Source organism: Lampetra fluviatilis, chromosome 9, assembly GCF_964198595.1.
Source record: "Lampetra fluviatilis chromosome 9, kcLamFluv1.1, whole genome shotgun sequence".
In the NCBI taxonomy this organism is placed as follows: domain Eukaryota; kingdom Metazoa; phylum Chordata; class Hyperoartia; order Petromyzontiformes; family Petromyzontidae; genus Lampetra; species Lampetra fluviatilis.
The window spans coordinates 11,196,067-11,208,223 of record NC_136283.1 but is presented as its reverse complement, the minus strand read 5'-3'; positions in this window follow the sequence as shown (position 1 = coordinate 11,208,223).

Sequence of the window (12,157 nt, the reverse complement as noted above, 5' to 3'; positions counted from 1 at the left end):
TGTAGATGATTTAACGAAGAGCAGTTGTAGAGAAGTGAGTTTTCACTCTGTAGATGATTTAACGAAGAGTGGTTGTAGAGAAGTGAGTTTTCACTCTGTAGATGATTTAACGAAGAGCCGTTGTAAAGAAGTGAGTGTTCACTCTGTAGATGATTTAACGAAGAGTGGTTGTGAAGAAGTGAGTTTTCACTCTGTGGATGATGTAAAAGTGCACAGCTCCCAGTGACTTCCTTGAGTCGAAAGAAAGAGTGGAGCCACAGCGCCACGAGAATAACCCCGAACCGGAGCTCGCGGCGTCATCAGAGCAATCACTCATCATCATACCAACGACTGATCATCACACCGACGACGCGTCATCATAGCAACGACTCGTCATCATACCAATCACTCATCATCATAGCAATCACTCACCATCATAGCAATCACTCAGCATCATACCAATCACTCGTCATCACAGCAATGACTCGTCATCATAACAACGACGCGTCATCATACCAATCACTCATCATCATACCAATCACTCCTCATCATACCAATCACTCGTCATCACACCAATCACTCGCGCCCTATGGACGTCACAACAACAGTGCTTCCCTGCAAATGGCGCGGTTTCATGTCTTCGATATGAAGCAATTTATTAATAAACGCCTTTTAAGTAAATAATAACAGGCTAAGGATGTATATATGTGTGTGTATGGCAAGTTAGGGCAACCCCTGTTGCTGTGTCCGCGCGAATGGCTCATGGGGCTATACCAAATCAATGAAACTGAAAACTGAAAATGCTTGCGCGCGCGAACGCGTAAAAGCGCCGACCACAAACGCGGGCAGGCGGGCAATTGCATCGTTTGCGCGTGCTATCTTGTGTTTTATGTATATAAGATAGTTTAATTGTTACGCAGAGAGACTCTGATGATAACGTGGGTGGAAAACACTGCATTGTACCTCTGCCAAAACACTCACCGTCAAATACATCCTGGCCCGAGGCACATCCCACCCCCCCCCCCGGCGTTTTTTTTTGTACAGCCCTTGTTTGGAGCGTGTAAGTCCTCCGTCGCAATCTTTTGTCTAAACAAAAGACTTTTAAGACCTTCATATAGCCGCTTGAAAGATGGCAGTGGAATGTAGACTGCAATTATCAAAAAGGCCCCGGAGTCATTAGAGGATTCTATCTGATGATGTCATTCAGTTCTCCACAGTGGCTGAACAATGCCGCGAGCCTAATGGAGATTTCCATCCGCAATTACGCGAAACCCCGTGATGTCAGTCAAATGCGGCTGCCCGCTCGCAGCCAAGTTAAAGCGTCCTCCCTTTAAACGGAGAACGACAGAAAAAATTCGCGGGTCGCGGCTTTGACGCAGGTCACGGCGCTGCGCGTGCGTGGCTGTGTGTGCGTGGCTGTGTGTGTGTGTGGCTGTGTGCGCGTGTCTGTCCGTGCGTGTCTGTGTGCGCGTGTCTGTCCGTGCGCGTAGCTGTCCGTGCGCGTAGCTGGGTGCGCGTGTCTGTGTGCGCGTGGCTGTGTGCGCGTTGTCTGTGTGTGCGTGTCTGTGTGCGTGGCTGTGTGCGCGTGGCTGTGTGCCCCTGTCTGTGTGTGCGTGTCTGTCCGTGCGCGTGGCTGTGTGCGCGTGTCCAGCGGTGTCAAGATCGGCCTCTGTGGAGGAGGAGGCTCGTGATGGACGCTCCCGGGCAGTTGGAGGCAGTCGCCTCCAGCAACAACGGAGGAGCGACGCTGCTCACAACAAATGCAGCAAGATGGCACAGTAGGGGGTACAGCTGGTGTGCATCTACCAGTCATCTCAATCAGCCGACTCATGGCACCTGGGCCTGTCTCGAGACCTCCTGCCAGCGAGCCTTCGATACCTCACGTGGCCTCAAAGTGCACCTGGACTGGCACAGGCGCCGTGGTGACAAATAGCGGGTATTGGTGTGTGGTGTTGGTCACTCACCCCCTCGTGTGTCGTGCCGGCCATCATATGTGCTCGCTAACAGCACTTGCCCCAACAGTCTGGGGCTATACGGGGGATTGTTGTGCTTGTCTTTGTGTATGCTAATTGTGGCGTCACAACGCCAGCTCTCACTCAGCACCCTATTAAAGGTTAAGAGGTCATCTCCACCAGTGAGGTTGATTTGACTCAACCTCGTCAATGCTTCATTCCCTCTGCCAGGTTTTACCGTTGTGGCACAGCTGACATACAAACTCCCGTCTCTGCTCTCGCAGTATCCGGCCACGTGGCTCCAGGTGTTCTCCTTGGCTGTCGGCAGCTTCTTCTGGTAATCGGTGGCATCGCGAATGCGATGCTCATGAACGGGTTGACGAATATGGAGCGAGGAGACTGCCGTGGGCAGCAGGAGGATGGCTCAGGCGATACGAGGGCGTCGGATGGGGTGGCGCTGCGGGGTAGAGGGGTGCCGCTGCGGGGTGGAGGGGTGGCAGTGCGGGGTGGAGGGGTGGCAGTGCGGGGTGGAGGGGTGGCAGTGCGGGGTGGAGGGGTGGCAGTGCGGGGTGGAGGCAGTGCGGGGTGGAGGGGTGGCGCTGTGGGGTAGAGGGGTGGCAGTGCGGGGTGGAGGGGTGGCGCTGTGGGGTAGAGGGGTGGCAGTGCGGGGTGGAGGGGTGGCGCTGTGGGGTAGAGGGGTGGCAGTGCGGGGTAGAGGGGTGGCGCTGAGGGGTAGAGGGGTGGCAGTGCGGGTACGGGGCTCAACTCGCAGTTAGAAGACTGTGAGTTGAAATCCGAGTCATCGGACAGATCTGCCCATCACCCCTCTGGGGCCAAGAAAATAAGTTGCTACTCACAGAGAAATTAACAGCATTTGTTCTACTATAAAACGGATACACCAGACCTCCGCTGCTATAGGTTTGTGGAATGTTCACAGCTGACTCTGGGCCATCATTGGAGATGAGCACCGCCCCATGCTCGTTTCATGAGGGGCAGACGCATTGACCTCTTGGTGGCCCTGAGTCATTGGTGGCATTTCCGCATCACTGTGACGGCAGGAACCAGTGTCCCAATTATCCCAATAAGACGAACAAAGTGGTTACTAATTTTATCGTCTCAAGAAAATACCATGATAGGTTAATTGACCGCGACAAAGATTTTTATCGAGTGATCATCACACACTGCAGATCTCACACACATTGCGCAATCCCTAAATTAACGTCCGAGCCCCAATGTCGGGTGTGCAAGTCAAAGACAAATGTTGAATCAGTTGAGCTGCCAGCGACGTGGCTGGAGGGTGGGGCTGCAGTGGTGGAGCTACGGAGTGGGGAGCGGTGGTGCAGCGGTTAGCGCGCCGCGCTACGAACCCGGCGACCCAAATTCGATTCCCGCTCACGGTCAACAGCAGTGACGATTATTATCTGAACCGGTCCTGGGCCTTCCCTACGTCGACTCAGCCTCGAATGAGTATCTGGTGCGGTGTGTAGTAAACTTCGCCACTGGGGAGACAAAGGCGGCCGGGCGTGGTGCTGGCCACCCACCCCCTCGTGTGCCGCGCCGGCCTGTATAGGTGCTCGCCGACAGCACTTGCTCCAACAGCTTGTTACAGGCTATACGGGGGATCTTTGTCTTTGTAGCTACGGAGTGGGCAGGTGCTGCAGCTGCGCCGTAGCTGACTCACGGCCGGTGTCCCATTGGGGGGGGGGGGGGGGCTAGGGAGTTGGGCTGAACTCGCCCTTTAACGCATGCCAACATCGCAGCAGTAATGCTGTTTACATGCCAAATAATACATCTTCACAGCTGATAAATACAGGGTGTTTGAAATAGATAGTCTCGAATTGAAATCGCTATATCTCTGCAACCACGAACCGCCCATGAATGAAACTCTTACCACTTGAAAGGGCGGGGCATAGAAAGGTGGGCGGGGCATAGAGAGGGCGGGGCATAGAGAGAGGGCGGGGCATAGAGAGAGGGCGGGGCATAGAAAGGTGGGCGGGGCATAGAGAGGGCGGGGCATAGAGAGAGGGCGGGGCATAGAGTTTAAAATGATTACCGCTCGATGCCTCTCCCAGCGCACAAACAGCCCCTAGCCTCAGTCATTCGCAAGGCACACTGCCTCAACGTTGGATAGGTCGTAAGGGACCCCAAGACTTGGCGCTCTACACTCTTGGCCCCCAAGATCCCCAGACATCACACCCTGCGACTTTTTCTTGTGGGGATACGTCAAAGACCGTGTTTTTGTGCCACCATTAGCGACTAATCTGGATGACCTCAAAAACAGAATCACGGCAGCGGTGACTTCAGTGGAAGAAGACACTTTGAGAGGCGTTTGGGACGAATTCAACTATCGTCTCGATGTTGTCTGTACAGCAGGTGGAGGGCACAAAGAGCATTTATAAAATGCTTAGTAAAACTCAATAACTCATTAAACCGTTTGTAACCTTTTGTGTAATTGTAAAATGTTGCCATCGTGAAATATACTGCTTTGAAATTGGGTCCATGTATTTTAAACACCCTGTATATACGTGGCCTTTTTGTATTGTCATAGTAAGCCATTAAACACACGAATGGAATCAACGTGCAGGTGGCAGCAAAGTAAATATATATTTATTGAGGGAATGCGTTCTTCGACATGCTGTACTTGTATTAACATTGAAACACCTAATCGTATTCCTCGGCATAACTAATTGAAACAGCCTGCACCAAATGTGTGAACACTGTTCCACAGATTTACACTCGACTTATCCAGACAATTAATTTGATTAAAAAAAACATAAAAAAAAAATAATTATATATATAATAAACAGTCAACTTAACAATGTGTGTAACATTGGCACTTATGTGGGAAGCTCAAAATGTGATTAGAACGGTTGACTACAGTTCAACATGCATACAACGTGTGGATTCCGATGATCAAAAACTCAGGTCGTGTTGTTGTTGTTGTGGCTACACTTGATCGTCTGCTGTCGGTTATTTACGGCTCCGCTTTTGCAAAGTGAAGTATAGGGTCGTCCAGATGTCTTGTCCCCCCCCCCTCCCCCAATTAATAGACCCCTAACACATTCCTGCGGAGGGAGCTGGTAGGAACGTTGGGTTGCTCGGTCAATGGCCAGGGTCAACGGCGGCGTGGTGTATTCCGCAAATATGGCCGACTGTGAGGGCGGGCACAAGCCGGCGTGAGTAGGTTAAACGTTGAGTTTTATAAGGGCACCACGGGGTGACCAGCCCCTCCCCACCCAGCCCCACCCCTCCCACCGCTTACCCAGCCCCACCCTCCCCACCCAGCCCCTCCCCACACCCCTCCCCACCCTCCCCACCCAGCCCTCCCCACCCTCCCCACCCAGCCCCTCCCCACCCTCCCTACCCAGCCCCTCCCCACCCTCCCCTCCCTCCCAGCCCCACCCTTCCCACCCAGCCCCTCCCCACCCTCCCCCCCTCCCCACCCAGCCCCTCCCTCCCTCCCCACCCAGCCCCTCCCTGCACGACGGACGGACGGACACAATAATCCCCTGTGGTCTGGTGTAACCAGGAGGTTCCTTCCAGTAGTATATTTTCCCTCCCTTTACATTTTCACTTCTATGTTAAATGAACGTTCCATTAAAAAAGATATTAAACGTTTTCGAAGTAAAGTACAGGGTGGTCCAGATGTCTTGTGAGCTCCAATTAATTGACTCAACATTTGTTTTCCCTTTACTTATTCATTTCTGTTTTAAATCAATCGCACTTAAAAAAATTTTTATTTTTATTTGGGGATTAAATTAGGGGGGGGGGTCACATGACATCTCGACCACCGTGCACAATACAACAATAACATTTACCCACACGGCTCTACCCGAAACTGTAGAATTTGACGGCACAAATTACCAGCTGAACAGGGCAAAACCAGATTTTCAAGCCGCGTCAGTAACTGCATTTCACGGACAGAGAGAGAGAGAGAAAAAAAATCACTTGATGAAAAGCGTGGCTTAATCCTGAAACAAGTAAACCCGTAAAAACAAAGTTTTTCACTCTAAATCCTTTATATGCGTGGCGGCTAGAGTCCTCTCGTCCTCTGGCTTGAAATGGCTGCCACCTATGCGTCAGATGATTGTCTGCCACCATTAAGCAATTGGTAATTAAATATTAAATTTGTTTTCCCTAAACAGTGTAAAATTTTGCATTTTTTTTTCACGAAAATTAATTGTCACACACAACGAGTCTGTGTGGAAAATGTCAGCTCGATTGGATCACGGGAAGTGGGTTAAAAAACGACCGAAAGATTTGCACGGTCCTAAGCAAGCAAGCAAGCACGCAAGCAAGCAAGCAAGCACGTGAACTTAATATAAAGGATTTAAAAAAAATTGCCACGAAGATAAGACACGTGGGGCGTTTTTTGGGATATTCATTCGTTCATTCACTCCTTCGTGGGTTCGTTCTCCGCGAGCCACGTGTCGTCGTCACTCCTCCAAGCTCGCCGCACCATTTCAGAATCAGATGATTGATTTAAACTGGAGGAATCCTATGAGCTGCAAAGCTCTTTTATCACGGATGTCCTCTGGACGGGTAAAAAAGTAACCCGTAAAAACAAAGTTTTTCACTATAAACCCTTTATATGCGTGGCATCGAGGCGGCTAGAGTCCTCTCGTCCTCTGGCTCGAGATGGCTACCACCTATGGGTCAAATGATTGTCTGGCAGCATTAAACAATTGGTAATTAAATATTTAAAACAATTTCCCTAAACAGTGTAAAATTTTGGAAAATTTTTTTCACGAAAATGCATTTTCACGCAGAACGAGTCTGTGTGCAAAATGTCAGCTCGATTGGATCACGGGAAGTGGGTTAAAAAACGAGCGAAAGATTTGCACGGTCCTAAGCAAGCAAGCGAACTTAATATAAAAGATTTTAAAAGGGTGTGAGTCCTTTCATTCACCACTGCTGCGGTTATGGAGCTCGATCCACAGTTCACATTTTGCGAGCTCAAAATCAAGTTCGGGGTCAGCTTCGCCCATAATCCTTTCAGGGTCTTTAAAATGGGTACCACGTTGTGATAATTGTACGTACCTTTCCAAAAAGTCTATCCCCCCCCCATTCCTTACGTGGCGAGATGTTAACTCTCTCGCCTGGTTAGACCTCGACTCTGACGCCTGCTGGAAATTTGAAGTTTGCGTGTTCTCCCCGTGGTCGCGTTGATTTTTCTCCGGGTCCTCCACATTTGTCTGCTATACATTTGCACATGATAAGCCACTTCGTTGAGCTGTCATTTGTGGCCAGGTCACTACTTAAAAAAGAGCTATATAGCTCAGTGGGCCTTACCTGCTAATAAAATAAAGTTGAATAGTAGTTTCGTTTTGCGTCTTACCCGCCCATACCAACCTCCTCTTCCTGGTCACGTCTACAACGCGTGGTGGCAATCGTCTCTTCCAAATATATACACCTTTTCGATTTTAAGCTTTCGTGACTGCAGGGATTCATTTTCTTGGTACTTTCGGTAAATAACGTAGAAGAGAAATAATTAAATAATACAAATAAAACAATAAAATAAAATTTTCACGACGTTTCGGCCACAACGCAAGCAGCCGTCCTCAGGTGAAGAACAGGTCTGTCTGAAAGACAGCGTCTGAATGTCATTCATACACCTTTACAACCCGACCCTACCGTGCCATCCGACGTCAGCATCCCCCGCGTTGCACCTGGTGTCGACGGCAGGAAGCGGCTGCTTCTGGTTTCTTTATTGAAGTCCAGCAGCTCCCTGGCCTGTACAGCGACCACGTGTATCACTCCTGCCTCGAGTCATCACCTAGATCCCGACGCTTTCGCATGCACGCTCCCACACGGGCGTTGTGTTGCCAATCAGTGACGCGCCCTGCTGATGCAACATCGCCCTTCGTCTCCCCCTATCCCCAATCCTTTCATCCTCCTTCCTGAATTGTTGTGCTTAGTTTGTTGTTCTATAACCCCCCAACCTCCCCCCCCGGCACCTTCGACTAGCACGGTTGGCTACGTAGGGCGCTAAAGAAGTTCAGCATGCATACATACATTACGCACATTGCATGAAACACGGGCTGATTTTATATAAATATTCACAGTAATAATGTCTTCTTGGTTCTTTCGGTAAAGTCACGTAGAAGGGAAGTAATAAAATAATAAAAATAAAACATAATAAAATAATTCTCACGACGTTTCGGCCACAACGCAAGCAGCCGTCCTCAGGTGGCCGAAACGTCGTGAGATTTATTTTATTATGTTTTATTTTTATTATTTTATTACTTCCCTTCTACGTGACTTTATCGAAAGAACCAAGAAGATGAATCTCTGCAGTCACGAAAGCTTTAAATAGTAATAATGTCAATAATTATTTACAACAACTTGTCATTCTGCTGCTGGATGAAGCCCCCTTCGCTCCGCCCTCGCTGTGTCGATCATTGCGGGGTTGTCCATACTTCACCACGCTGGTCAACGCGACTTATTGGTCGTTGGGCACCCAGGGATCATGTCAGGTATCACTCGTCACTGACGTTAAGTCGGTTTTCCAGGTGTTTGTTGCTGTGAGCCAAACGTGGGGGGGGCAACCTGGGCGTCTGCGCCACTGCCAATGTAATCTATTTTAAGGTCGGTGGTTTAACAAGTTTTCGTTGATAAACGGGCAACGATTCTCAACTGGTACCTCACCGGGGTTAGATAAAGTTTCACAATGAAACTGTCACAGTGGGCGTCGTTAATATTCACTGCAGGTGCGACGTTTCGGAGGATTTCAACATTTGTTTTGTTAATTTGCATTTGACAAAATTCTCATGTTCAATCGAGAACGCATGGGAATATATCGGCGAATAATTAAATTCCACTTAAGAATTAAGGGCAGAATTGTGTGTTGGTGCGCTGTAGATCCATTGCTCAAATGTTTGCCTTCTCGTAGAGTTTCAGAAATCCATTGACTGCCCTCTTTGTAGGTTAACTCAATTGCAATATCATTGCTGATGAACATGCAAAATAATTATTGAAGTAAAATCTTAAACATGAAAATTTAAATAATTGTCAGTCATTTATTATTGGGATTTGATCTCCAGTCACGGTTAACATCAGTGGCGTGCATTGTCTAAACTATTCCTGTAGACTGAACTAAAATTATATATTTTTTTTTATTTTACCAGGTAAGGCCCACTGCGCTATGTAGCTCTTTTTCAGAAGCGACCTGGCCACAAATGATAGCTCAACGAAGTGGCTTATCGTGTCGAAATGTATAGCAGCCAAATATTCTAAATGCACGTTTGCTAAATGTGGAGAAAAAAAAACCGGAGGACCCGGAGAAAAATCGTCGCGACCACGGGGAGAACATGTAAACCCCAAATATACATGCGTCAGGGTCGGGCCTGCACTGACCATCATTGTGAAGTCTGGTCAAAATAAATTTCGCCAACCAATGCAGCTTGGGAGGAGCCCTTCATCCAGCAGTGGATTTACAACGGATGGTATTTTATTTATTAGTTTTTGAAAATGATAATCCTTCACTGTTAATTTATAATTTGACTTATAATTGTAAGGTTGTGACTTCAAATTTGGTCAACCGTCAATTCAACCAATCATCCCTCTGCGGTCAATAAAATTCGTACTACATTGTGCAAGGTCAACAGTTGTCAGTCTATGGAGAGACCCAGGCATGGACCCGTGACATTTTCACCACTGATGAGGGGTCACCTATAGAGTTTAGCGCAGCACCGTTGCTCAATTGAGTGGGGAGACACATAGGTAGTGCCATTTATGGATTGCCTAAGCACCGCTGCTAATAGAATTTCATCTGTCTTTAATAAACATCAAAACGACAATGTGGGGTTTCAAACTTCAAGGATGTTTCTTGGACAAGTTAGCAACGTGTTCCGATATGTTTTGCGTGAATACAATAAACATGCCTTTCAATAGGAAAGAAGCCGGTTCTTGCGCGCGTGTGTGCACGAGCGCAAGTGATCAGTAGGAGGCACTGAATGTACACTCTGTGCCCTTGACCGCCACGGCAGGCACGAGGAACACAATCCCTACCAGATATCTACACAAGCACGGACTCTGTTTGACATTTAAATGTTGACGCGGCGCCTACGGGCTTACGTTTGGAAGCAAAACAAGGACATGGCGCGTGCGAAAATATCGTTGAGATCATTATGGTGTGGAAATGGTCACATTCCTCTGTTCCATGATAGCTTCTGCATTGGAAAAAAAAACCCGATAATATGTTTTACCCTGTAAGGACGATGAGTTAAGTGCCAACATGATCTTCGTTCTGACTCCTTAAAAAGAAGCACCATTCCGTGGGAAGCCAACAGTGAGTGGTTGACCCCTTGGGGTAAAAATGTCTCTGCCATGGGAACGTGGATTTACACCACTGACTCACGGCTGCGAGTGGGCATGAGTGCCACCCTGCGCTTGATGGAGACATGAGACACGATGGCTACTGCCTGTCGGCCAGTACATGATGAACACGACGCCAGCCGTACCTCTACCGTGGTAGGCCCTTTAGACACCGCGAAGGGGTGTGTGTGTGTGTGTGCACGTGCCCCTACGGAAAATCAGTGTCCAACCAAAGCCACCAGTACTGTACACGTATTAAAATATCAAGAGCCTCCCTTTGGCGTGTAGATTACAACGATTGGAGGCAGCACGAGTGAGTGGACCGTGCAGTGGTCACCGTGTGTTCGACACGCATCTGCAGGTGATGAAATGTCCTTTAGCAAGGCAACACATCAAGTCGGTTGCTGACCTATCTGTAAAGGTTTTTTTTAGTAGGTGTTTTTTCTTTTTTGACCACTGGTTTTCTGTCACATGTTAACGGAGCTTAGTATATATATAATCTAGCGACCATCCCGGCCAGGATTCTCATCCCATCACGTGTCACGTGATTAACGAGCCGATGCCACGGTTCTCACGCTCGTAAGTTTAGCGTCAGCCACTGGAGGTATTATCTCCACTCCGGCAATAAACCCCCGTGTGGCGTCCGCCGAAGCTTCACAAAGTAGTTGCTCGTTTTATCCGACCACTACGGCGACTCTTGGTGACCCCTCTGTGGGGCGGGTCGATTGACCGTTGCTTGCGGGGTCAACAATCTCTTTCGTTATTCGCTTGCTCGTCACTCGTCGAGGGTCAGTGGATATGCCCACGTGACCGCCAATGCAAAGTATGACCTGTGTTTTGATCTAGTGTGCTGATCTTGAAAAATGTTGATACTCCGACTGATGCTCCTGCTGTTGTGGAGTGACTCATGCAGCCAGCTATGGCTGCATAGTTTGGTAGTACGTGTTGTTTACGTCGTTTATTGTGAAAATTCGGTTACAGTTCCTATGATCACTGTTTCATTGCTTTTATGGCTTTATTTTGGTGATTTCGAAACGTTTTTTGGTGTGGCCATGTTTGTTTGTTGTAGTACAGAGTTAGACTGATGGCCTTAATCTAAGTTGTCTTGTGGTTGTTGTTGTTTGACTTGCATCCCCCTGGAATTTTTGCACACAGCTTTGGTGTACGGTGCCTTTTCTGCAATATTTTGCTGTCTTTTCTTGGATTTTCTGTTTGCACATAGCCACAAAGTCACTTTACCATGTTTTCTTGTTCATGTTTTTGTCTTTTGTTTGTTGCGGTTGCACCCGATTCAAGAGCCGAATGGCTCACAGGGCTATACTAAATACATGAAACTTGAACTTGAACACGCGTCACAAAGATTGGGAAATTGGCGGTGGACGCGTTCCACTCACCGTAGATAAACGACGCCCACACGCCGCATGTAGTCTCTTCTACACGGGTCTGGCGTTATCCGGGTTATCGTTTGATGCGAGCCACCCCCTCCGTCAACCCCAGGTAAGTAAGAGTTCACCGTATTCGTTACAAGCCATGAACAGCACAATTGCACCGTGAAATTGTTGAAGAAGAAAAAAAAAACATCTGTCAACATCTCTCTCCGCTCAAGTAAGAGTCATGCAATTATACTTTCTATTGGTGTCCCCGAGTCAGTGACGTAAATTCCACATTCCCATGACAAGAGCCAGTTGATCCATAGAATTACCACTATCGATTTCCCAAAGTGGTGCCACGTCGTGCCCATTTGAGCAGGGAGACGCTCTGACCTGATTGTGACTCATCGCGTGCTTGTTGAAGTGCTGACCAACACGTATGAGACGTGGTCATATCGCTTTTCACATTCACCTACGTATTGCATTTTGTGCTATTAAAATATAGAGGGTGGACCGGTGGTGCAGTGGTTAGCACGCTGC